The sequence below is a fragment of the Lissotriton helveticus genome, chromosome 3_2, assembly GCF_964261635.1.
Source record: "Lissotriton helveticus chromosome 3_2, aLisHel1.1, whole genome shotgun sequence".
Lineage (NCBI taxonomy): Eukaryota > Metazoa > Chordata > Amphibia > Caudata > Salamandridae > Lissotriton > Lissotriton helveticus.
Genome location: NC_136062.1, coordinates 203240154 through 203266519, shown reverse-complemented (window position 1 = coordinate 203266519; position 26366 = coordinate 203240154).

The window sequence follows — 26366 nt, the reverse complement described above, 5'->3', positions numbered from 1 at the left end:
GCTCTTTTTAAAAAAACAGCCTAGACCCGGAAGACTGGTCTAACTATCAACCTATTTCACTGCTGCCAGGGCTTAGTAAAATCGCAGAGAAGCATGTCAACTCTGCACTATCAATGTTCATCGAGAACGAGGGAGCCCTGAATGCCACCCAAACGGGCTTTAGAACTAGGCATGGAACAGAGACGGCTCTGGTTGCTGTGGTGGAGGAGACTAGGAAAATTGTGGATGGGGAGACTGCGCGGCGGTGGTCCTGTTGGACCTCAGCGCAGCCTTCGACACGGTAAACCACACACTCCTGATTCACCGTTTGTGGGAGGCTGGCATCGCAGGGACTGCCCTTAAATGGCTCCAGTCCTTTCTGTCGAAGAGATCCTTCTCAGTCATTGAAGATGAAGAAGCTTCCGAACAACTCCCACTGCATTACGGCGTTCCCCAGGGATCTTCATTGAGCCCGATCATGTTCAACATCTACATGAGGCCCTTGGCTGATGTGGTTCTTCCCTGGGGAATCCAGTTGGTCACCTTCGCCGATGACACGCAGTTGGTTGTTTCCCTTGCCAGGGCGGATGCTGTGGATTCTGGGACTAACAACTTGTCCCCTTGTCTTACCAAGGTCCACGAATGGATGGATGCCTCTTTTCTAAAGCTCAACGGATCAAAAACGAGATCATGTTGCTGGGATATAAGGCCCCCATTAATCTTGACTCTTGGTGGCCGAGGTGTCTGGGCCCCTCTCCTTCTCCTAAGAACCAAATCAAGAGTCTGGGGGTTTGGCTGGATCCCACTCTGGGCTTTCAAGTTCATGCTCGTAAGGTCGCCTCGATTTGTTATGGCCTTTTGAGGATCTTTAGGAAGGTGCTGACCCTTCTTTCATTCGAGGCGAGACGGATCCTTGTCCAGTCCTGATTATTTCGCGACTTGATTACGCGAATGCGGTATATCTGGATGCACCCTTAGGCACTATTAAGATACTTCAGTCCGTCCAGAACTGTGCAGCCCGTATGCTCTTGGAGGTACCGAGACATGGCTCGGCGAAGGCTGCCGTGCGATCTCTGCATTGGCTACCGGTGCAGAAAAGGATCCGGTTTAAAGCCTTGTGTATGGCCCACAAATCAATAACCAATAACGGTCCGGCCATCCTGCGCCCTCTTTTCTGCCATCATGAAGCGTCCAGAGCTCTAAGATCTAACCATCGCAATCTGCTCTCTGTTCCGAGGGTCAAGCGATCTCGTACAGGTGGCCGCCAGTTCACAGTTCATGCAGCAAAAAGTTGGAATCAACTTCCCGATAACCTACGGCTTGAACCTAATCATTTATGTTTAGAAAGCGGCTGAAGACCTTCCTGTACTGTTGAGTGGTGTTGCTCTGTTATGGATCAAAAAGTGCTGGGATGCCTCCGGGTAGCCAGCGCTCTACAAATCTGTACTCATTCATTGGTGGTGGTGGTGGTATTAGTGGTGGTGTTGGCATTGGTGGTATTGGTGGTTGTGGTATAGGTGGTGGTAATGGTATTGGTGGTGGCGGTATTGGTATTGGTGGTGGTATCGGTGGTGGCATTGGTATTGGTGGTGGTGGTGGTATTAGTGGTGGTGGTGGTGGAGGTATTGGTGGTGGTATTGGTGGTGATAGTGGTGGTGGTGGTGATAGTGGTGGTTGTGATGGTATTGGTAGTGGTATTCGTATTGGTGGTGGTACTGATATTGGTGGTGGTCGTATTGGTGGTGGCGGTATTGGTGGTGGTGGTATTGGTGGTACAGGTATTGGTGGTGGTGGTATTGGTGGTGATATTGGTGGTGGTACTGGATTGTTGGTGGTGAAACTGGTGGTGGATTGGTGGTATTGGTATTGGTGGTATTGTTAGTGGTATTGGTATTGGTAGTGGCAGTGATATTGGTGGTGGTGGAATTGGATTGGTGGTGATGGAATTGTGGTGGTGGTATTGTTGGTGCTGGTGTTGGTGGTGGTATTGGTGGTGCTATTGGTGGTATTGGTGGTGGTAGTGATATTGAGTGGTGGTGGTATTAATGGTGGTATTGGTGGTGGTATTGGTGGTGCCAGTGGTGGTACTGGTGGTGGTGGAATTGGTGGTGCTGGTATTGGTGGTAGTGGTATTGGTATTGGTGGTGGTGGTATTGGTGGTGGTATTGGTATTGATGATGGTGGTATTGGTGGTGGTGGTATTAGTGGTGGTGGTCATATATTGATGGTGGTATTGGTGGGGTTGGTATTGGTTGTGGTGGTATTGTTGGTGGTGGTATTGGGGGTGATATTGGTGGTGGTGGTATTGGTGGTAGTGGTATTGGTGGTGGTATTGGTGGTGGTGAATTGGTGGTGCGGCTGGTATTGGTGGTGGTTGTATTGGTGGTATTGGTGGTGGTGGTATTAGTGGTGGGATTGGTGGTGGTGGTATTGGTGGTATTGGTGATGGATTTGGTAGTGGTGGTATTTTTGGTGGTGGTATGGGTGGTGGTATTAGTAGTGGTATTGGTGGTTGTGGCATTGGCGGTGGTGGTATTGGTGGAGCTGGTATTGTGGTGGTAGTGGTATTGAATGGTGGTGTATTGGTGGTGGTATTATTGGTGTTGGCGGTGGTATTGGTGGTGCCGGTGGTGGTACTGGTGGTGGTGGTATTGATGGTGGTGGTATTGGTGGTATTGGTGGTGGTATTGGTATTGATGATGGTGGTATTAGTGGTGGTGGTATTAGTGATGGTGGTCATTAATTGATGGTGGTATTGGTGGAGCTGGTGGTATTGGTGGTATTGTTGGTGGTGTTTTTGGTGGTGGTATTGGTGGTGGTGGCATTGGTGGTGGTAGTGGTATTGGTGGTGGTATTGGTGGTATTAGTATTGGTGGTGGTGAATTGGTGGTGGTGTGGGTGGTATTGGTGGTGGTTGTATTGGTGGTATTGGTGGTGGTGGTGGTATTAGTGGTGGGATTGGTGGTGGTATTGGTGGTGGTGGTGGTGGTATTGGTGATGGATTTGGTGGTGATGGTATTTTTGGTGGTGGTATGGGTGGTGGTATTAGTGCAGGTGGTATTTTGGTGGTAGTGGTATTGAATGGTGGTGTATTGGTGGTGGTATTATTGGTGTTGGCGGTGGTATTGGTGGTGGTGGTGTTATCGGTGTTGGTGGTATTGGTGATGGTGGTATTAATGGTGGTGGTGGTGGTATTGGTGGTGGTGGTGATGATATTGGTAGTATTGGTGTTGGTAATGGTATTGGTGATGGTGGTATTTGTTGTGGTGGTGGTGGTCTTAGTGGTGTAATATTGGTGGTGGTATTAAGGGTGGTGGTGGTATTGGTGGTGGTGATATTGGTAGTGTTGGTGGTGGCGTTGGTATGGGTGGCGGTATTTGTGGTGGTAGTGGGTTTAGTGGTGGTGATACTGGTGGTGTTGGTATTGGTGGTGGTATTGGTGGTAGAGGTATTGGTGGTGGTGGAAATGGTGGTGGTAGTGGTATTGAAAGTGGTGGTATTGGTGGTGGTGGTACTGGTGGTGATGCTGGTATTGGTGGTATTGGTGGTGGTGGTATTAGTTGTGGTGTTAGCATTGGTGGTATTGGTGGTTGTGTTATAGGTGGTGGCGGTATTGGTGGTGGTGGTATTGTTGGTGGTATTGGTGGTGGTGGTGTTGGTGGTGGTATTAGTGGTATTGGTGGTGGCGGTATTGGTGGTGGTGGTATTGGTATTGGTGGTACAGGTATTGGTGGTGGTGGTATTGGTGGTGGTGGTGGTATTGGTGGTGATATTGTTGGTGGTGGTATTGGATTGGTGGTGGTGGTATTGGTGGTGGATTGGTGGCGGATTGGTGGTGGTGGTGTTGGTGGTATTGGTATTGGTAGTGGCAGTGATTTTGGTGGTGATGGAATTGGATTGGTGGTGATGGTATTGTGGCGGTGGTATTAGTGATACTGGTGGTGGTGGTATTGGTGGTGCTGGTGTTGGTGGTGGTGGTGCTGGTGTTGTTGGGGGTGGTATTGGTGTAGGTATTGGTGGTGTTATTGGTGGTGGTGGTATTGGTGGTGGTATTGGTGGTGGTGGTATTGGTGGTGGTAGTGATATTGAGTGGTTGTGTTATTAATGGTGGTATTGGTGGTGGTGGTATTGGTGGCGGTATTGGTGGTGGTATTGGTGGTGGTGGTGCTACTGGTGGTGGTGGTACTGGTGGTGATGGTATTGGTGGAGCTGGTATTGTGGTGGTAGTGGTATTGAATGGTGGTGGTATTGGTAGTGGTATTATTGGTGTTGGTATTGGTAGTGCTATTGGTGGAGGTGGTGGAATTGGTGGTATTGTTGGTGGTGTTATTGGTGGTGGTATTGGTATTGATGATGGTGGTATTGGTGGTGGTGGTATTAGTGGTGGTGGTCATATATTGATGGTGGTATTGGTGGAGCTGGTGGTATTGGTGGTATTGTTGGTGGTGTTTTTGGTGGTGGTATTGGTGGTGGTGGTATTGGTGGCAGTGGTATTGGTGGTGCTATTGGTGGTATTAGTATTGGTGGTGGTGAATTGGTGGTGGCGTGGGTGGTATTGGTGGTATTGGTGGTGGTATTAGTGGTGGGATTGGTGGTGGTATTGGTGGTGGTGGAATTGGTGGTGGTGGTGGTATTGGTGATGGATTTGGTGGTGATGGTATTTTTGGTGGTGGTATGGGTGGTGGTATTAGTAGTGGTATTGGTGGTGGTGGCATTGGTGGTGGTGGTATTGGTGGAGCTGGTATTGTGGTGGTAGTGGTATTGAATGGTGGTGTATTGGTGGTGGTATTATTGGTGTTGGCGGTGGTATTGGTGGTGGTGGTGGTGCTATTGGTGTTGGTGGTATTTGTAGTATTGGTGGTGTTATTGGTATTGATGATGGTGGTATTGGTGGTGGTGGTATTAGTGGCGGTGGTCATATATTGATGGTGGTATTGGTGGAGCTGGTGGTATTGGTGGTATTGTTGGTGGTGTTTTTGGTGGTGGTATTGGTGGTGGTGGTATTGGTGGTAGTGGTATTGGTGGTGGTATTGGTGGTATTAGTATTGGTGGTGGTGAATTGGTGGTGGTGTGGGTGGTATTGGTGGTGGTTGTATTGGTGGTATTGGTGGTGGTGGTATTAGTGGTGGTATTGGTGGTGGTGGTAGTATTGGTGGAGCTGGTATTGTGGTGGTAGTGGTATTGAATGGTGGTGGTGTTGGTAGTGGTATTATTGGTGTTGGTGGTGGTATTGGTAGTGCTATTGGTGGAGGTGGTGGAATGGGTGGTATTGTTGGTGGTGTTATTGGTGGTGGTATTGGTATTGATGATGGTGGGATTGGTGGTGGTGGTATTAGTGGTGGTGGTCATATATTGATGGTGGTATTGGTGGAGCTGGTGGTATTGTTGGTGGTGTTTTTGGTGGTGGTATTGGTGGTGGTGGTATTGGTGGCAGTGGTATTGGTGGTGCTATTGGTGGTATTAGTATTGGTGGTGGTGAATTGGTGCTGGTGTGGGTGGTATTGGTGGTGGTTGTATTGGTGGTATTGGTGGTGGTATTAGTGGTGGGATTGGTGGTGGTATTGGTGATGGTGGAATTGGTGGTGGTGGTGGTATTGGTGATGGATTTGGTGGTGATGGTATTTTTGGTGGTGGTATGGGTGGTGGTATTAGTAGTGGTATTGGTGGTGGTGGCATTGGTGGTGGTGGTATTAGTGGAGTTGGTATTGTAGTGGTAGTGGTATTGAATGGTGGTGTATTGGTGGTGGTATTATTGGTGTTGGCGGTGGTATTGGTGGTGGTGGTGGTGTTATTGGTGTTGGTGGTATTGGTAGTATTGGTGGTGTTATTGGTATTGATGATGGTGGTATTGGTGGTGGTGGTATTAGTGGCGGTGGTCATATATTGATGGTGGTATTGGTGGAGCTGGTGGTATTGGTGGTATTGTTGGTGGTGTTTTTGGTGGTGGTATTGGTGGTGGTGGTATTGGTGGTAGTGGTATTGGTGGTGGTATTGGTGGTATTAGTATTGGTGGTGGTGTGGGTGGTATTGGTGGTGGTTGTATTGGTGGTGGTGGTATTAGTGGTGGTATTGGTGGTGGTGGTATTGGTGGTGGTGGTGGTATTGGTGATGGTATTTTTGGTGGTGGTATGGGTGGTGGTATTAGTAGTGGTATTGGTGGTGGTGGCATTGGTGGTGGTGGTATTGGTGGAGCTGGTATTGTGGTGGTAGTGGTATTGAATGGTGGTGTATTGGTGGTGGTATTATTGGTGGTGGTGGTGCTATTGGTGTTGGTGGTTATGGTGATGGTGGTATTAATGGTGGTGGTGGTGGTATTGGTGGAGGTGGTGATGATATTGGTAGTATTGGTGTTGGTAATGGTATTGGTGGTGGTGGTATTTGTTGTGATGGTGGTGGTCTTAGTGGTGGTGGTATTGGTGGTGGTATTAATGGTGGTGGCGGTATTGGTGGTGGTGTTGGTATGGGTGGCGGTATTTGAGGTGGTGTTGGGTTTAGTGGTGGTGGTACTGGTGGTGTTGGTATTGGTGGTGGTATTGGTGGTAGAGGTATTGGTGGTGGTGGAAATGGTGGTGGTATTGATAGTGGTGGTATTGGTGGTGGTGGTACTGGTGGTGATGCTGCTATTGGTGGTATTGGTGGTGGTGGTGGTATTAGTGGTGGTGTTAGCATTGGTGGTATTGGTGGCTGTGTTATAGGTGGTGGTTATGGTATTGGTGGTGAGGGTATTGGTATTGGTGGTGGTGGTATTGGTACTGGTGGTGGTATTGGTGGTGTAGGTGTTGGTGGTGGTGGTATTAGTGGTATTGGTGGTGTTGGTATTGGTGGTGGTGGTGGTATTGATGGTATTGTTGGAGGTATTGGTGGTGGTGTTGGTGGTGGTATTCGTATTGGTGGTGGTACTGCAATTGGTGGTGGCGGTATTGGTGGTGGTGGTATTGGTATTGGTGGTGGTATTGCATTGGTGGTGGTATTGGTGGTGGTGGTATTGGTGGTGGCATTGGTATTGATGGTGGTATTGGTGGCGGTGGTATTAGTGGTGGTGGTCATATATTGATGGTGGTATTGGTGGAGCTGGTGGTATTGGTGGTATTGTTGGTGGTGTTTTTGGTGGTGTATTGGTGGTGGTGGTATTGGTGGTAGTGGTATTGGTGGTTGTATTGGTGGTATTAGTATTAGTGGTGGTGAATTGGTGATGGTGTGGGTGGTATTGGTGGTGGTTGTATTGGTGGTATTGGTGGTGGTGGTGGTATTAGTGGTGGGATTGGTTGTGGTATTGGTGGTGGTGGTATTGGTAGTGGTGGTGGTATTGGTGATAGGTTTGGTGGTGATGGTATTTTTGGTGGTGGTATGGGTGTTGGTATTAGTAGTGATATTGGTGGCGGTGTCATTGGTGGTGGTGGCATTGGTGGTGGTGGTATTGGTGGAGCTGGTATTGTGGTGGTAGTGGTATTGGACGGTGGTGTATTGGTGGTGGTATTATTGGTGATGGTGGTGGTGGTGCTATTGGTGTTGGTGGTATTGGTGATGGTGGTATTAATGGTGGTGGTGGTGGTATTGGTGGTGTTGGTGATGATATTGGTAGTATTGGTGTTGGGAATGGTATTGGTGGTGGTGGTATATTTTGTGGTGGTAGTGGTCTTAGTGGTGGTGGTATTGGTGGTGGTATTAATGGTGGTGGTAGTATTGGTGGTGGTGATATTGGTAGTATTTGTGGTGGTCTTGGTATGGGTGGCGGTATTTGTGGTGATGGTGGGTTTAGTGGTGGTGGTACTGGTGGTGTTGGTATTGGTGGTGGTATTGGTGGTAGAGGTATTGGTGGAAATGGTGGTGGTGGTATTGATAGAGGTGGTATTGGTGGTGGTGGTACTGGTGGTGATGCTGGTATTGGTAGTATTGGTGGTGGTGGTCTTAGTGGTGGTGTTAGCATTGGTGGTATTGGGGGTTGTTTTATAGGTGGTGGTAATGGTATTGGTGGTGGTGGTATTGGTATTGGTGGTGGTATTTGTGGTGGTGGTGGTCTTAGTGGTGGTGGTACTGGTGGTGGTATTGGTGGTGTTGGTATTGGTGGGGGTATTGGTGGTGGTGGTGGTGGTAGTGGTATTGGTGGTAGTGGTATTGGTGGTATTGGTGGTGGTGGTATTGGTGGTGGGGGAATTGGTGGTGTTGATGGTGGTGGTATTTGTGGTGGTGGTTGTGGTATTGGCGGTGGTGGTGGTATTGTTGGTGATGGAGTTGGTGGAGGTGGTGGTATTGATGGCGGTGGTATTGTTGGTATTGGTGGTGGTGGCATTGGTGTTGGTGTTGTTGTTAATGAAACAGACTTTTGAAAACAACCCATCAGGTGGCTTTAGTACAGATGACATGTAACACAGATGTGCTGTTGTCAGCTTCAGTCCATTAGCACAGGATTATGTGCTACCTGGTATTCACATGATTTAATTTGCTAATCATTTCTAAATCTATTTTACCTGGGGGGTTGAAACAGACATGAGATAATGCTGGGTTAAAGTGATTGAAAGCAGGGGCCCGTGTTACGGGTGCGACTGTGCTGCTTAAAACAACACAAGCGGTTTTAGCCGAAGCAGCACATGTACGGCCTGCAGTAAGAGAAACTCAATAAAGTAAATAGTGCTTACAGACTAAATAACAGGTCCCGTGTAACAACTAAAGTAAAAGGGCAAGTCTCCATGGGAGGGTACTAATGAAGACAAGGCCGAAGTATGGAGTGATTAACAACCCTATTAACGAATCCAAAGGCAGCGTTTACGAAAGACAATGACACAAGCCAATGAAAAATATGGGAGGAGAGTGGGTGCGGCTTCTGTCCCATACTCTACTACAGCAATCTCACAGAGCGAGCAGCACATGCCAACTGCCGCTAGGCTCTACCTAAAAATGGGACCCAATGGTATACAACCTTTACAACGCAACTTTTACAACGTAGTGCCTTTACAACGCGGTATTTACAACGCAAACCATTACAACGCATTGCGCTGGGGGGCGCTCTAGGATAGGGAATAGATTTAATTTACTATCCAACACCTTCCCTACTATCCACGGGGACTGGAGTTGGAATAGAAAATTAAACTATTCACTATCCAGCACCCCAAAGCACTATGCGTTGTAAAGGCATGCGTTGTAAAAACAGCGTTGTAAAGGCATGCGATGTAAAAGCATGCGTTGTAATGTCATACATCCGGACTCAATGACCTCTCTGCAGTGGGGGTTCAACAACAAAAGGCTCGGTTTGGATGCCATTCCTTTAAAATGACATAAAGCGAGTACAAACATATTATAACTGGAGAAGTTATATGAGATATGCTATAAGCATTTGCTAAATAACCCCTCACTAGTTCAATGCAAGATACTTTATTAGTTTTACTGTTAAAACCAGGTGGATACCTCAAGGAATATAAATCTTACAGAAATATATTTATAAATTACGTAGATATGAAAAGTTCTCCCTTAGCAGGTTAACTCAGACAATTCAGGTTATATCCCTCATAGCAATACCATAACTAACCTTAAACGACTTGCTCATGTCCAATACTTTCTATGATTGAACAAAGAAGAGTTTGCAGCTGCAGTATTAGACATTGAAAGGGTGCCTCATTCTGTGAGCTGGAACTAATTTCAGGTTTTGAGACGGTTTAATTTTGGTTCAAGATTTCTGAAATTAATTTCCTGTACAGGAATCTTATAGTTAGATTGAGACAGGTAATTTCGAACACACGGCTGCTGAAAGGAGGCACTAAACATGGGTGTTAACTGTCCCCACTGTTGTGTGTTCTTGCAGTGGAAACCTTGTCGATTTTGTTGCCTATGGACATGTCTTTATGGGGCATCAACGTTGATGAGGTTAATCATGTTGTATCGATGTCTTTTTTTGATTTATTAAAAAAGACCCACAAAATTAGTATCACATATGCTAAGTATTTTGAACATATTTGAAAATGTATCTGGATTACAAATTAATCTCACCAAGGGTCTGATTTTGCTTGTATTCACAAACTATGAGTTAATAGTAAGTTTAGTCTCCGCAGTCGGGGCAGAGAATTCCACACATAAAAATATAGACCTGTCCACTCATTATATGAGCAGGCTTCTCCGTCCCAACTGCAGACTCTCCACAGTTGTAAACTTACTATTAACTCATATTTATTCAACTAAAATAAGGGGATTAAATATCTAGGGATACAAGCTGGCCATAAAAATGAGAAGGGTAGTGTAGGGTTTCCAAGGAAGCAAATAAATAATTTCTAGTTTGGTCCTCCCTCCCACTCACTGCGATAGTAAGGATAGACTTGACAAAAATAACAATGTTACACTGCTGTTTTTATCAGGGAATTTTCAGCCATGTACTCATAATGCTCTTCAATGAAAGGAATCGTTGATATGCAATGGCTAAAAACCCAGAATAAGATTGGAAACATTAACATTTGTGCATGACAAGTAAGACCTAACAGTGCAGAAAATTAGTACCTATCTTCCTCACTACAACACTTGGTTCACTGGCTGGATAAAAACAACCTCAAATAAAAGTTGATGGGCTGTTATTGTATGGTGGTGTTAGATAAGCTGTTCATGTTAAAATCGAATTCAATACTAGGACTCATATGACGCAATATATATTTAAGGGTCAGATGTATGTAGTAAAGGGTTTGGGATTACCAAATAGCAATCTTTAGCGATTCGCTATTTGATAATTGCAAACACCCAAGTATAAATGTGTGTTTAACACAGTTTGCGATTCCCAGTGGGTCGCAAATTGACCTACCTCATTAATATTATGATGTACGTCTCAGTATATGACCATTGGGAATCGCAAAACTCACAGGGATTGTAGTCTTCTGGGGCGGGCAGACCACCATGTATGGGATTGCTTTTCAATAAAGCATTGATTTTTTTTTTTTTAAATGCAGCCCGTTTTCCTTAAAGGAAAAAGAGATGCATTTCAAAAAGAAACTTCACAGAGGGGAAAGAGTCCCTTAGGGCACCCTTCACACGTACATATGGGTTACCACCTACTAAAAGTAGGTGGTTAAATGTCAATATTTTGTGACCGCATTTAAGTACCAAAACCTCCACATGTACCATTGCGATTCATTATTAGGAAGGGACGGCCAAAATACACTTTCCATAATACCAAATTGCAAACTCAATTAGCGATTCTGTAATACGTTGCCAAATCGCAAATTGCACCTACATTAAAAAATGCTTTTTTGCAGCCTCAAACGTCACGATTCTGCAAATTCAGCTGTTTGCAATCTCAAAAAAGCTTTGGACATCTGGCCCTGAGTTTTCACTGAAGTTCTCAAAGCAACGCAGTACCATGGATACATATCAATATGAAGCTACCAAGGGGCTTAATAACTTGATAACGGAAAACGGTTGGATTGAGGAGGGGGACTTAAATATGGGTAACTCATATAGGATAAATGTTTTGCTAACATATGATGAAGCAAGAGCATTTTTGAGGTACTAATAGGTCACTTTCTATTCTATACTCGATTCCCAAGAGGAATTAAAGACCTATAGGCTAGATTCCCAGTAGGCCTCCAAAATCAGCATTCGTCTGTGATATTTTCAAATTAAGTGGAGAAGGTCACTTATTATTAGTGCATACTTTGTTAAAACATAAGTGCAAGGGCCCTCATCGTAAGCCGGTGCAGCTTGCACCACTCATTGCCTGTGCCAGCATGACCATTGACAGTACCAATATAACTACTAACTATCACACTTCACAATTCAGACTATTCCATGCCCCAAAAACTATAAGAATGGCTTTGGTGGCAGGTATTAGTCATTTTTAACAAATATTGAAATAATAACCATGTCATATGTGCAGATGCTGACAATAAAGTGCCAGTGCCGAGCACCGGAAATCACTGGCTCAAATTAAGTACTGCTAAATATCCTACTTTTATGGGGCAGTCCGATTCTGATTACATTGTCAGGAGGAACCGCTGTAAATTAAATATCAAATGTAAAACGAACCTATAGTTCATGGAAACACTTGGATAGAGTATACGTACCTCTTCGATTATAAACAGAATATACCCAATTAAATTGGATAGTTGCTTTAAGGTTAATTCTGACACTGCTGACTTAATGCATATGGTGTGTAACTGTGCTGTCATCGCTAACTTACAGACCGCGTTGGTTCATAGACTAAGGCAGGTAGGGGCCAACATGTTTGATTATCCTCTGGAACATTGCACCATTGCACCATTAACCAAGATAGAAGAATTAGTTTGCAAATCAGTGGCTTTGGGCTTGCTGTTAGCAAAAAATAACAAATCACTGGTCGTCCAGAACTGGACCTATGTTTGAAAAATGGAAAACAAGTCAATGAATGAACAAAGAAAGTTATTATTAGTCTGCACAGATGCCAAATTGCATGAATATGTATAGGACTGGGGATTCATTTTGTCAAATTTTATTGAACCTGTAAAATCAATTACTCCTACAACAGTGGTGCCTAAGCTTACTTTCGGGGATAGGAAGTCTGGTGCTATGTGGTTTAGGACGTATTTCTTGAGTAGACTATATTTAAGTGGATAAGTTCAGCATCAGAAGTCAATGTAAAGGGCACAGGCAACAGAGAACCGATCCCTTTCTTAAGCCATTTTATCTGTCAAAGTGCTATCTTTTGTGCTCTTTGGAGTTTATGAATTAGTTTCATGGTTAGTTCACATTGGAGGTATTGATGGAGCAGATTTCATCTGCAGTCAGGCATTGTTTTATTTTTTGTGCTTCAGACAGACTGCATTTAAATTTCCATGCACATTTTGGTGCAAGTTAAAAACATGGCACATGAAAAACATGAAAGTGAGGCCTATTCAGTCTGAAATGCTTTTGCTGAATTAACGTGTTTTTTGGCAATGTAGAGAAAAGTGGCCTTTTTAGCTTTGAAGATTAATAGAATGTGTTTCTCTCTTCCCAGCTCATCCCTTGCCAATCTAAATTTAATATTCCTGTCTTAATAGACTTTGACTTGTTGCATATTTTGATAAATATTTTCAGTTAATAACACCTCTTTTTATAATGTGTGTGAATTAATAATGCACAAACACTACACAGGGGGCTAAATGCTTTTTTGCATGAAAAGCTATCTAAAACACTAAAGCATGTTGCTGTGTGTGTTGTATTAACTGTGTGCGCTGTATTAACTATGTGTGCTTTTAAATTTTACACTAAAGCATGAAAATGCTATGTTGCACATTTCACATTTATTTTGCATGTTGTCATAAATAATAGAAAAGCTGCTTTTCACTAATTGCTTGGCTAGGTAAACATTTATAAGGGGTATTAGTATGAGGGAGGGAAACATAATGGGCTGATTTACATGAAATTAATATTATCTTTGTGTTTGTTTTATTTTTGGGGCCTACACAAAACATGGCTGCCTGTGAATCCATCAAGGCTATGGCTTGCAATTTAACGAGAAGGGAGCATGCACAGACTGTGGCAGCTTACCTCATGACAAGAAGTGAAGGACATCTTCAACTGTACATTCTTGTGATTCTGCCAATGTACCAGTGTTAGTTAAAAGTGTCCATCTGACTGCGCTGTGGAAGGAAGAGAATTAGAATGAAACATTTTTCTTAGTAAATGTTGCAAATGTTTATAAATGTAGTTATTCATGTATGCTTCTTTTGTTAAAACTGGTAAAGTCAGGATTTTAGAATGAGTCAGGGTATTGAGAACTCATGCCATCATGACTGACCAATCACGTACAGGTTTTCCTGAAAGATGCTACATCTTTGTGTAGTCTGCCAATAATTAGGGTATAAAATAATGTCCTCTCTGGATGGGGGCTGGCTTTCTCAGCTCAGCTGGCTTCTATGGGTTAGGTACGAGAAACGTCCCGGGAGATTGCTGAAGGGGAGGTGCGTCCGAGGAGATTCAGGGGGAGGTTTCTTGCTTCCACGTCATGTCTTGGCACATCAGGCCACATTCCTTTGAGGTCTGGTGAAGGGCGGGCTGTCTCCCTCCTTTTTGCTCTTTAGACACAGAGATGCACATGAGCAGCAACAGATAGAAAGGCTCTTTAGATTTAGATGCTAAACTTTAAGTTTATGCTTTGACTAATTAATTAGGTCTGAAAAGATTTATTTGACTTATGCATTTATTTCTCTTAATGGGAGATTTTTGCCAACTATTTAATTATTGATTAGCTTTGCAATACTATTTTTCTTAGAAACTCTTTAAGAATTTTGACTGATATTTTGCTCCACATTTTCATACCTACATGTAATGCTTATATGCAGACTGTAATGTGTTCTGTATTATTGATATTTTTCCTGTTTTCCAAATTAGGTAACCTGATTGATATTTTACTAATGAATAAAGGGTCAGAGAAAAATTAACTTTTGACTAGAAAATAAAACCCTTTAAAATACTCAACAACTCTCTTTATTGACTTGAATAATAAATTGCATTTTTGACTGTTCAGGTTTATTTAAGTCTCCTGAAGGTAATACATGGTGTGAAGGGCCCAACACCTTTTGAGTGGTAAATTAGAGGTAGCATGAGGGTTTTACATTGAGAAACTACCAGAAGAAATTACCGCTCCATCAGTATTGCAGAGGATATTGCGGGTCACCGAAATCAAACTCACATCCACAGCCTTTGATGTGGTTCACCATCACAAAATGAAACCAAGAAAACAGAACCCGCTAAATCATGCAAAGATAAATGGTTTTCCGAAGAACTATGGTGCTCGAAGAAGACAGAGGGCACTTGAACGATGCTAACATGGTTATGATCAATCGATAATCATAGTATGTCATGTCCATGGCGGCAGCTAAAAACTGCCCATCTATTGAGAGTTCATGGGCTTATTTTCAGGGAAGCATTGCCAAAACATGAAATTTCACTCTCTACATTTATGCAATTACCCAAGGGCCTTTTCTGTTAAGAAAACGTTGTGTTTTTACCAATATCTCCCAAGTAAATGTAACTAAATGGAAACTCAAAGCTTCAATGTGCCAACCAATTCATCTTAGACAATTTTTCAGGGACGCCCTGAAACTGCCTGTGTAACTGCAGCCACCTGCCCTGCTGGGGGGGTGGGGGGGGGCTATATTCGGAGGTGGAAGCTGACCGGGACCAGGAGACAGAGGAACTACAACTCCCAGCGTCCCAAGCGGTTTTGAACACCGTCGCACTGACGCCAACACTCACAGCGCACCAGTGACCCAGCGCCTTAAATACCTGGCGGGACGCCCTGAAACTGCCTGTGTAACTGCAGCCACCGGCCCTGCTGGGGGGGCTGTATTCGGAGGAGGAAGCTGACCGGGACCGGGAGACAGAGCAACTACAACTCCCAGCGTCCCAAGTGGTTTTGAGCACCGTCGCGCTACTGCCAACACTGTGAAGCCCGGGCCAAGGGCGGGCCCGTCAGCACCCATCAGAGGCCGGAGGAGGCTGGGCTGAGCCACCCCGCTTGGCAGACCCTCCTGGCTCTGTTGAGGTGAAGAAGATAGTGGGTAAGCCTTTTCTTACCTCTTACCTCTTGTATTCCCAAGGACCCGGAGACATAGCCTCTGAGGCAGCAACTATTTAGCCCTGACACAGTACGGTGTGACTGAGATGGTGATAGGCAATTATAGCACTGTTCCACTTATGTTTTGACTGAACTGGGCCATAAAGGAACTAAAAACTCTGGACTGTGAGGAGCCACGGCAAATCGGGGACTGTTGTGTTGTGGACAGTGAGTAAAGGCATAAATTGTGTTGGCTGGTGTTTCCCTTCCGCTCACCCCTAGGTTTAACTGGGTGTATGAATCAAGAGACATAGTGGAAAAATGGGGAAAAGGGTGTGTCCCAGTAGAAACAAAACTAGTTCTGCTCCACCACCACCACAAACATCAATAGTCAAAATGCTACAGAAGGCTATTGGGGTGGTTAATACTGAAATTGAACTTACGGAGCGGAGGCTGTCACTCACTCCAGATATATTTATTCAAACACTGAACCCACCCACACCAGTAATTATGTCTCAATCCCTGCTGGCCGAACAAAGTAAGACGCCCACCTGGGACATTACACCAAAAAAGGTCTTGCGTAAGGGCAGACATTGTACAACCGTCCCCAAAAATGGCTAACGCAAATTAACCTCTGAGGCCGGCCCTAGGAAAAAAATCTCTGTGGGGAGACTGTGGTTGACGAAGAGAGGGGCACAGAGCAAGATCCAGCACAGGTCCGTCACCAACCCGCTAGTGGAGACACTCTCTATCCACCATGGGCATGTAATCTGATGGAGGCTTTACATCACAAAGTGAGGGCCACAATCAGAGCTGAAATAGCCTCTCTAATCATTAGATTGGATAAACTCTAGAAAGCGATGGTAGCAGGGGGTGTAGGATCTGTCGCACAACCTAACTTCACCACTATGAAAGTAAGGGGAGGGACTGAAAGTGGCTGTGATGGGGATACTCCATCTTTAACAGGCACAATAGGGGGTGAATGCACCATGGAGGGACCACCACCTACACGAGACGGAGGGGCAGAGAGAGATAGACAGGAGAAGAGAAATAGTAACCCCAGCCAGGCCCGAGAGTAGCGCGCATTACCCTCGTTACAAGAGCCAGTGATAATCCCCCCCTACTCCTGGGTGCCAATAGCAACAAGAGTAGGCAACCAGAGCATGTTTATAAAGCAGCCAGAAGGGAACCTGATGAAACCCATCTACCCCCATATAAATCTCCCCCCGCCATGCACCCCATATGTTGTCATACTGACAGGAAGCCTGCCAATTGCACCTAATGCAAAAGAGACCCCACTTAAACTTAGAAATAAATGCCTGTTTTGGCTTGCAAGATATAAACATTTCGAGCACGCCAGAGCAGGGGAAATTATTATGGTACGAAGATTTGGGTGGGTGGGAACCCGCAGAATAAACACACCTAGGGGAGTGTGTTGTTATTAATTTAAAAAATGCTAACGGATAGTGCAGAACCTTTAACACAAAAGATAGGCCCTGAGACTGTAAAGAGAGCAGATGGGACCTGTACAACATGCGCCCCCAATTCAACATCAGGGTGAATAACAGGTATGAAGGTCTTGAGGAGGTGGACTGACTGAGGTAGGAGCATCAGCAAGGGGACAACCCCTCAATCCTGCGGCAGGCACAAAGGGTAGCACTAGAACTCAGTGGGTCGGGCTTGGCCGGGGGGCGGATGCCCAGGACATATTGTTTGAGGTCAAGGGCAACAAGTTTTAATGTGCAATTTGTCCTTGGGACAAGGAGGCCCAACCCCCTGCAGAACAAACCCTTTGGCTGCCAGTTTACAGTACCACATTGTGGCTCAAGGAAGGGCATTCTCTACAATTAAGGTAAAATGTGTGTTATAAGTAATATGTGTGTTAATGCTGTTCAAACTTGTATATATGGTTCATTAACGCAAAACCTTTATTATTAGGGTGAGCATTAAAAGTAAATGTTTTAAGCTCAGCCTGCACTACTGACAGTGGTTCTAGTATAAAAGTATACACACATTTTCAAAGTTTAATAATATGAAGCTCTGTATAATGCACCCAGAATTCTCTCTGATTATATGCAAATATTTGCAGAAGCTTGAAAGCAAGAGTGATTCTTTGCTTTCAAAATAAAACGTTCACAAAAAAATGCTTAAAAGAAAGAAAACATTAACTAAACTACTGTAAGATTTTAGGTACCGTTGCTTTGCAGAATCATTTAGTAACATGTTGATGTATGTTAGTATTTCCCAAAAATATTCAGAATGGAATATCAGTGTAACCAGTTTAAATACGAATATGGAAAACAAGAACAAACAAGCATTGGTGAAGTTAGTGGGTCTGAAATTGGTGGTCAGCCTTCTGGTTTTGTCAAGGCGTGACTTGTTTAGGTATGGTTTTTGTAAAACCTTAACAGTGTGGGAGCTGCTGGGGCCTCACCATTCTAACAAGCATTGGCAAAAGCAAAACAAAAAAATGTTGGTCTCAGCACACATTGCCACAGCGGTTCTGGGTACTGATCAAAACTTTTTGTGCCAATATGCTTCTTCTAAAAGAGCAAAATACTGTCACTTCAGGGACGCCAGCTGATAGACAGACGGAGAGAGACAGAATAAAAAACAAAACAAAAGGTCATGGTTAACGCCAGGCCTAATTAGAGGCCCAATTATTAAAGAAAGTCTCAAAAGTGCATCCATGGTATATATCCTTGCATTAAGTGCATGTGTACAGTTTCCATGAATTTACAGAAGTAGGCCAAGAAATAGTACTCCCAGAAAATATTTGTGAAGTGCATTTTAGCATGAGCAAATATGCAGGTGTAGATTTGCTTATGTGAAAATCTGAATGTTTTCAAGTTCACTTTTCCTCCAACCACTTTTTTCCCAACCCTGGAAGAAGTTTTAAGTCTGCAACTGTCAGTAGTAAATTTCGAACCGTTCTCAGTATGGGAAATGATTAGAGAAGAATTGGTGAAAACCCTTAAAACATTGCCGTTAGTAGGTTTGCACAGACTAAAAAGGGCATTCCAACCCTGGAACGATTGCTTACCACTACCTTCAGATCCAGTATGTAGTCCTGCAGAAACATAGCAGCATAAGGGAATTGCTAGTATTCAAACACTACTATGGTTTGAACCTTGGCATAATCAGAGAGGCTACATCAGAACTCTTATATAATGAGATTGCTGCGTAATTTGTTGCTGCATTACATGGCACAAAGGGGACTAGTGGATTTTGTTACAGGACAAGTAGATTTATTAAGCAGCCTGCCCCATGGACAAATAGATATTTTATTAAATTCCACACCCCTGGGGGGGAGTAGCACAGATAGTGCCTTGTGCTCTAGTTTACCACCAGTGACCAATCAGCGAGGGAGGACTCTGGCTGCCACACCTCTAGTAGTTCAGAGGGGCCCCAGTGGAGAACTAGGTGGGCCACCTGATAGCTTATGCGGAGGTCATGCCAGTGATCTTTTGGCTCTGTGTGCCACCAGCACTGAGGCACAATGTAGAACAAGAGCACAGAGTGATTGCATGCGGATCCTGTCCTGGAACCTGGTTGGACTCAAGAACAAACTACCCTGCCCAGACTGGGGACATTTTGTGGATGATTATGTATCTGCTTATTCCAAGAGACATGGGCTAGGGAAGAATATCAGAGAGTAGGCTTCGCTTCTTTTAACATTCTGGCTACTACGAAGGGGAGGGGGAGACCGTCAGGCGGTCTAACCAACTGGGTGGGTACACACCTCGGCGTTAAAGCCGAGCAGATTTCATCTTCCACCAATGATGTTCAATGTGTTCTGTTAACACTCTCCTCAAAGGTACAAATAGCCCTAATCAATGTCTACTCCAGACCTGTGAATAACAGACAGGAGTCGGGTGCTATAGATCAGCTGGGACGTTTCATACCAACTTTGGACCCAGCAATTTTGTTGATCATAGGAGGTGATTTTAATTGCCAATACGAGCCTCTTATTGTTCTATCCCTAGGTGTGCCCTCTGAGGAGGAGCAGTATTGGTCTATACCCGACCCACAGATTACACCGATTAAAGCCTGGACACCACTGGTCATGCAACTTCACTCGCTTACTTTGGCCTTCTCACTGAGGGCTTGCAATGGGAGGACCAAATCCGACCGGCCGGGCAAGCTCATGTTCAATAGAGAGGGGTAGGCCTCCTTGATTGACTACATCCTGGTCGAGACTAGAACCTGGGATAGGGTCCTTGACGTTAACATCCATCAGAGGCAGGATAGCGACCGCAATGTCCTGATAATGACTCTGAAAATAGGGAGCATGGGCATGTCCAACCCCCCACCAGTACCTATTAGAGAGCTTAATGCACTAATGCTATCTAATAATAGGCGGAGAGTTAGATGGAGTAATATCCAGCAATCCCTGCCCAAATTAGCCAACATATACCAGCTAGCACTACCACTGATAACTGAAATGTGGGAGGTAGGACGAGGTGAGTCTCAAGCGGGGTCACAGGACAGGCCTCTAAAATTTCATGAGCAGATAACGGCAAAATTGCTTGATGCATTTTATCCGATGACAAAACCAAGGGAAAATAATTGCCCCAAATGTCCCTGGTTTAACGCAAGCTGTTGCAAAGTCAAACAGGATCTTTTATATGCAGTGAAGGCAAAGGATAGGTCAGTAATCAAACGGCTTAGGGCGAGGTATAAGGGGATCATTCAAACAGAAAAGAAAAACCGGGAAGCGTAGAAGTGGGAAGCCCTTAGTGTTACCCTGAATGATAAAGACATGAAATCATTTTGGGCAATAGCAAGTTCCGGGATAGGGAAGGGCGACCTGCCCTGGAACCCAACATAGTGCCCGAAGTTTGAGAAACACACTTTGGGGCACTGTATGATGAGCAGAATGCAGTGGATGTTTCTGCAGACTCTCCAAGGCCTCCCCAGGAGTCTCAACTGGAAGGGTCGTGGGAGATTACCCTGGTCGCAGTGGAGCATACTATTATCAGATTGCCGCCCAATAAAGCGCCAGGCCTAGACAAACTACCCGGGGATGTCTACTGGATGGAAGCCAAAATTTGGGTCCCCTACTTGTGTGCTCTGTTTAACGCCATCCTGAAGGGTATGGATCCCCCGGATACCTGGCGTGGGGCTGAGATAGTCCCATACATAAAAAAAGTTGCCCTCTCCTACCCTCAAACTACACGCCCATCAATCTCATAGATACCACCCAAAAACTGATGGGACGGGTCCTTCTGGACTGAATGCAGGGTTGGATAGAGGAGAAGGAGATACTAAGTCCATATCAGGCCGGCTTCAGGGCGAGTACGTCAACCGCTGACCAGATATTTAGACTACAACTACTTTACTGGAAGACGGTGAGTATAGAGGGTGGCAGTCTCTATCTCATATTCGTGGACCTGAAATTGGCCTTTGACTTAGTTCCCATGGAAAAACTTTGGAAAGTACTACACGACCTTAGGATTCCACCTTACCTCCTTGACGTGTTAGTGAGGCTGCACGCAGGGAATTATGCACGAGTAAGATGTGGAAAATATGGGGAACTTTCGCGACGCTTCCCTGTCAAAGAGGGGGTACGCCAGGGATTCGTGCTCGCCCCCACCCTATTTTGTCTTTACATCAATGGGCTCATCAAACACCTAAATAGTATTAAAGACAACGACGCTCCAAGGCTAGTTTCGGGGAAGGTTCCCGTGTTGATGTTCGCGGACGACACTCTGTTGTTGTCCAAAACACCAACGGGTATACAACGTACCCTGGATGGTTTTGCGGAGTTTTGCAACTTGAGGCTTTGGAGATCAATTTAACCAAGACCAAATTCATGATCTTCAATCCCCCCAAAACCACCCGCTCAAACCCTTCCTTAGATGGTACACCCTTGGAAAGAGTGAGGACATTCGAGTACCGGGGCATTACATTATCAGAACATCTTGAGTGGGAAACCCAACTGGCTAAGGCAAGTCTCAAGCTAACCCACATGGTGGGGGGATCATGAAAATGCACAGAACCTCCACATTCAAGCCAGCCGCCCCTGTTGTTAAAATATATAAAGTCCAAGCGAGGGGGGCCACCCTGTATGGGGCTGAACTGTGGGGGCACTATGATCCTCTAACCTCATGAAAATAGAGCACAACTTCATGAGGCAATTATTGGGCCTTCCTCGTAGCACCCCCTTAGTTCCCCTCTGCTTGGACTTGGGCTTGCAGCCCATTGATGAAGAGATTGCCCTGAGGCCTTTCACATTCTGGCATAGGGTATGGGTCACACCGGAGTTGTCCTGCTACAGAGCCGGGCTAAGGGTGGTCCTATCCAATTTAACCAACAAGACAATACCATGGCTTGCTCACATAGGGGATCTCTGCGCTAGGCTAGGTAGGCAGGACCTCTGGAAAACGCCCGAGTTAGCGTGCCCACTAATATCCAGGCTAGACCTTGTGCGGCATTATAGGCACTATAACCTACTATCCTTCCAGCAAAGGGCCACCGGTGGTCGGTTGACAGTAGAGTTCCTCCAAGTAAAGGCTGAATACAGAAAAGAACCCTGCTTGGATGTGATCTTTCCCCCTCTTGCCTGGAAATTGTACATGCAATTCAGAACGGGGACCCTCCCACTAATGAGTTTTTCCAGCAAATGGGCTACAGAGAATAAGGAATAATGCCCGGTGTGTAAATATAGGGTAGAGTCTGAAACTCATGTGTTGTTTGTCTGCCCCGCATAAAACGATGGCTAGCCCCAATATGCAGAAACCTAGGGTTTAGGCGCTTTCTAGAGGCCTATAGAATATTAAAATATAACCCCCAATTGTTTTTGCCGTATCACGCTTTCTAAATAGTATGTGGCATAGGCGGAGGGACTTTCTCAAGTGAAATTATGGAGTCTTTTTTCTAGGTTTTTTAAACAAATCACTGTGGGTTCAGCTAACTGGGAACTTTGCGCTAGCATTCTGTTTTAGCCTCTGTTTTACCTTAATATTCACTAGCTTCAAATTCATTTAATAACTATTTTTATAGGATTTTATGATAATGGTTCACCATTATGTTTATACTGTAATGACTGTAGATATATTATCGAACAGTTTATTTTTCCCTTGTTTGCTGATGATTGTAACGATGCACTTTTATGGTCCTAGTTGGCCGAAATAAAGTTATTGACTGACTGACTGACTGATATCATTATTAGGCCATTAAACTTTAAAGCCTTCGGCACATCCTTAGCTCCTTCTAATGCATCACATTTGACAGGTCATCATCAGCAGAAGGATTGTGAGTGTATCCCCAACTTCAGGATTTGAGCCCCAGAAAGTACAGAATTCCTTTGTAACCGTACTACTTATGCAAAACATGGAGAGTGACTTTCAAATTGTAATTTCTTTTCTTGCCTATCATGTTTGAAAACACAATTGAATTAGTGGTCAGATGATCATGACAATGCCATGTTGAAACAAAAGAATCTCCAAATAAATTCTATGAATAACTGAGTTCATTGAGTTTCAAACCACCTACTGGTGAATGACCTGTATACAGTGTCCACATCCAGTAGCTAAGTAACCCAGCTTAGTTACTAAAAATCTCCCATTAAAGGAGCTGTGTGCCGCCCCAACCCTGTTTAATCTTTATATGGCCAACCTGACGCAGACCCTTGACTTATGCAATGCACACGGCCCAAGGATTGGTGGCAAGGCCCTATCCAGCTTGCGGTGATATAGTGCTAATTAGCCACATGCATGCGGGAATGCAACGTCTTTTAAACACTCTCCACAATTTCTCACAAGACAACTTCCTGGAAGTAAACTTGGATAAAACCAAGACTATGTCAATAAAAAGTTTGTGGAAAAAACCCCACCACTGGCACTTGGGAAACACCCAAATACAAAATGCAACAAGTTACAAATACTTAGGGTTAATCCTTGATAACGGGGCCATTTCTCCAGCCAGATAGAGACGAACAAAAGGAAAGGAATGGCCCTTGCGATAACTTTGAGGCGAATAAAATCCCAGATTATGGGACCGAGGCTCTCTCCTCTTTCACAGATTGCGTAAGCCAAAATCTTACCTACAATTGCATATGGCAGTGAATCCTTAAGAGGAAGAGACGCACAAATCCTGGACAGCACCCTACTCAGGACCTACAGAATTATGTTTGACATCCCCACATATGCATCCGCAGCTCAAATCCGGCTGGAATTTGGCCTTGTAAAGCAACATCTTGCAAGACAGGGGGCGTACATAACCTGTTGGCACAAAATCAAGAACACCCACTCAAGCAACCTAAGCCATCTACCCTGGTTAGAGCTTCTGCAAAAAACAGTGACACCGGCAGCAAAACATCTACATTACTGTCTCACAAACACCGGCGTCAGCCAGGCTTGGGATGTTCTGGCCACACACATGCAGGCTGTAAGAAAAAAGTGCAGAAGACAATAGGGGGTATTTCACTAGTAGAAGATAAAATCACCTTTGGAACGAGGAAACACGTCTGGATGACAATTAATGGCTACATATCTATCAGTCCCCAACCCCACTTCAGCGCAGATACTCCCGGACCATCAAGGAGAAGTTTCTGAAACATTTACTAGGAAAACTGCCAGCCATTCAGCACCTACCACCATGGCTGAGTGAGGGGGCACATGCTTCCACACTGTCGACTGTAGTTACTGAGTTGAGTACATGGCTCACCAGATTTGTTCTTGCTCCAGCCTATCAGGGGAAAGATCCCACCTGCTCAAACATCAATTCAACCAGTGGGGGATTCGAACACGGACACAAGCCTTGATAGCCTGTTTTAATCCAGAAGACCCACAGATGAACTGCAAATTAGTAACATTTCTAGCGCTGATAGACGAAAAACTGTTGATCGCAGGAAAAATGAAAGGTCAGTGTATGGACAGCCCTGCTTAACGGGTAAATCACACACGTGCTCTGAAATTGACGCATATTTTTTGCTCATGCAGGATGACAAACTCTTTCAGAGTGAACAGCCAAAAGAATTGAGGTCATTAGGCTTAATTGCCCTGGCAACTCTTGCCACACCTTTTTATTAGCAAACGTTCCTACATCTGTTTTTATAACTTGTGTTAGCTATCCTTGTGAATCATGCATTTTTTATCTCCATTTCCTGTATTAGTTTTTATTAACTTTATACGATAAAGATTACCTTACCTTTAAGCATGGGCGTAAAATCCGCTCCACTCGCGTATTTTTCGGATTTTCGGCAAATTCGCAATCCGCAAACTATCGCGAATTTGTCCAAAATCCGTGAATCCGCTCGCGGCGGATTTTTTGCTTGGTTGCGGCGCGCGGCGTGGTGCACGGCGTTCACTTTCCGTCATTAAGCGTTTGCCGAGTTGTTTTTCTCGATCATATTTTGCGAGTGACGCGCCATTTTGGATCTTGCTGCGTGATCTCGCGGGAGTTTGGCGCCCGCGAATACGTAATCGCGGCTTGCCACCTTGCACAGCACACCTCGCGAGAGTTCGCAATTGCGAACACGTAGTTGCGGCGGAAAGGAACAATCTCGCACTCGCGAAATAGAGATTTTGCAATTCTGCACAAGAAATCCACCAGCAAACAGGATAAACCTTCAGAAAATGATGATTTTTATCAGAATCACTCCTCAAGTTGACATTTGCATGGCCTTTTTTTTTGCAAGGAGTCCATTTTTGGGGGGGGGGAGGGAAGGAAGTGCCCCACAGTCTCCAACTTCCTGTTCCTGTCCAGCAGGCTCCTCCCAGTGCTTTGTCCATCTCCTGGTCACTTTCATTTGGATCTGGAGCTGGAAGGATTACTTTTTGTGGGTGCTGCTGGATATTTGGATTTGAGGCCTTTTTGACTTTCTTAAAAGTTTCTTTGGATCACTTTTGGATTAGAAATAAACTTTCACAAGTAAGTTTGTTTGGGGCATTACAGTTGCTGCAACTACAATTTTGGAACTTTTTCAGAACATTAAATAAATTATATTGTGGGTAGCCACAGTATCCAGTAGGACCAGGGTTGGTTATGGGTGCATGATACAACTGGTTTGTTGAATTTAAACACCATTGAGGCCATGGATGGGCTGGGATTGTGCTGATTTTTGTTGTTTTTGTCGTTTTTTTGGGGCTGCTGGTGGGGCCCTTTGCCCAGGGGTGGTGAGTGTTGCATGGGCCTAGTCTTTCTGTGGGGTGTCTTCTTGAATTTAAACATCATTGAGGCCATGGATGGGCAGGGATTGTGCTTATTTTATTGTTTTTTGTCGTTTTTTTGGGGCTGCTGGTGTGGCCTTTTGCCCAGGGGTGGTGGTGCATGGACTGAGTGTGCCTGTGGTGTGGTCTCACTCTCTTTAATGTAAACATCATGGATGGCATTGGATTGTGGTGATGTCTGGCTGTTTTTCTGTTTTTTGGGGGTGTACTGTTGATGTGGACTGACCATGTGGGTGGTGGTGGTGGCCATCTTGAGTGCTGGCTGGTACAGGCAACATGTGCTTGGGGTGCAAGGGGCCATTTTGAAGAGAGGCAGTGTCTGAGGCCTGCACTTACTTTGCCTACTTTTCATCCATTATGCCCAGGGGTAGTGAGTGTTGCATGGGCCTAGTGTTTCTGAGGGGTGTCTTCTTGAATTTAAACACCATTGAGGCCATGGATGGGCTGGGATTGTGCTGATTTTATTGTTTTTTGTCGTTTTTTGGGGGCTGCTGGTGGGGCCCTTTGCCCAGGGGTGGTGAGTGTTGCATGGGCCTAGTCTTTCTGTGGGCTGTCCTCTTGAATTTAAACACCATTGAGGCCATGGATGGGCTGGGATTGTGCTGTTTTTTGTTGTTTTTGTCTTTTTTTGGGGGCTGCTGGTGTGGCCTTTTGCCTAGGGGTAGTGGTGCATGGACTGAGTGTGCCTGTAGTGTGGTCTCACTCTCTTTAATGTAAACATC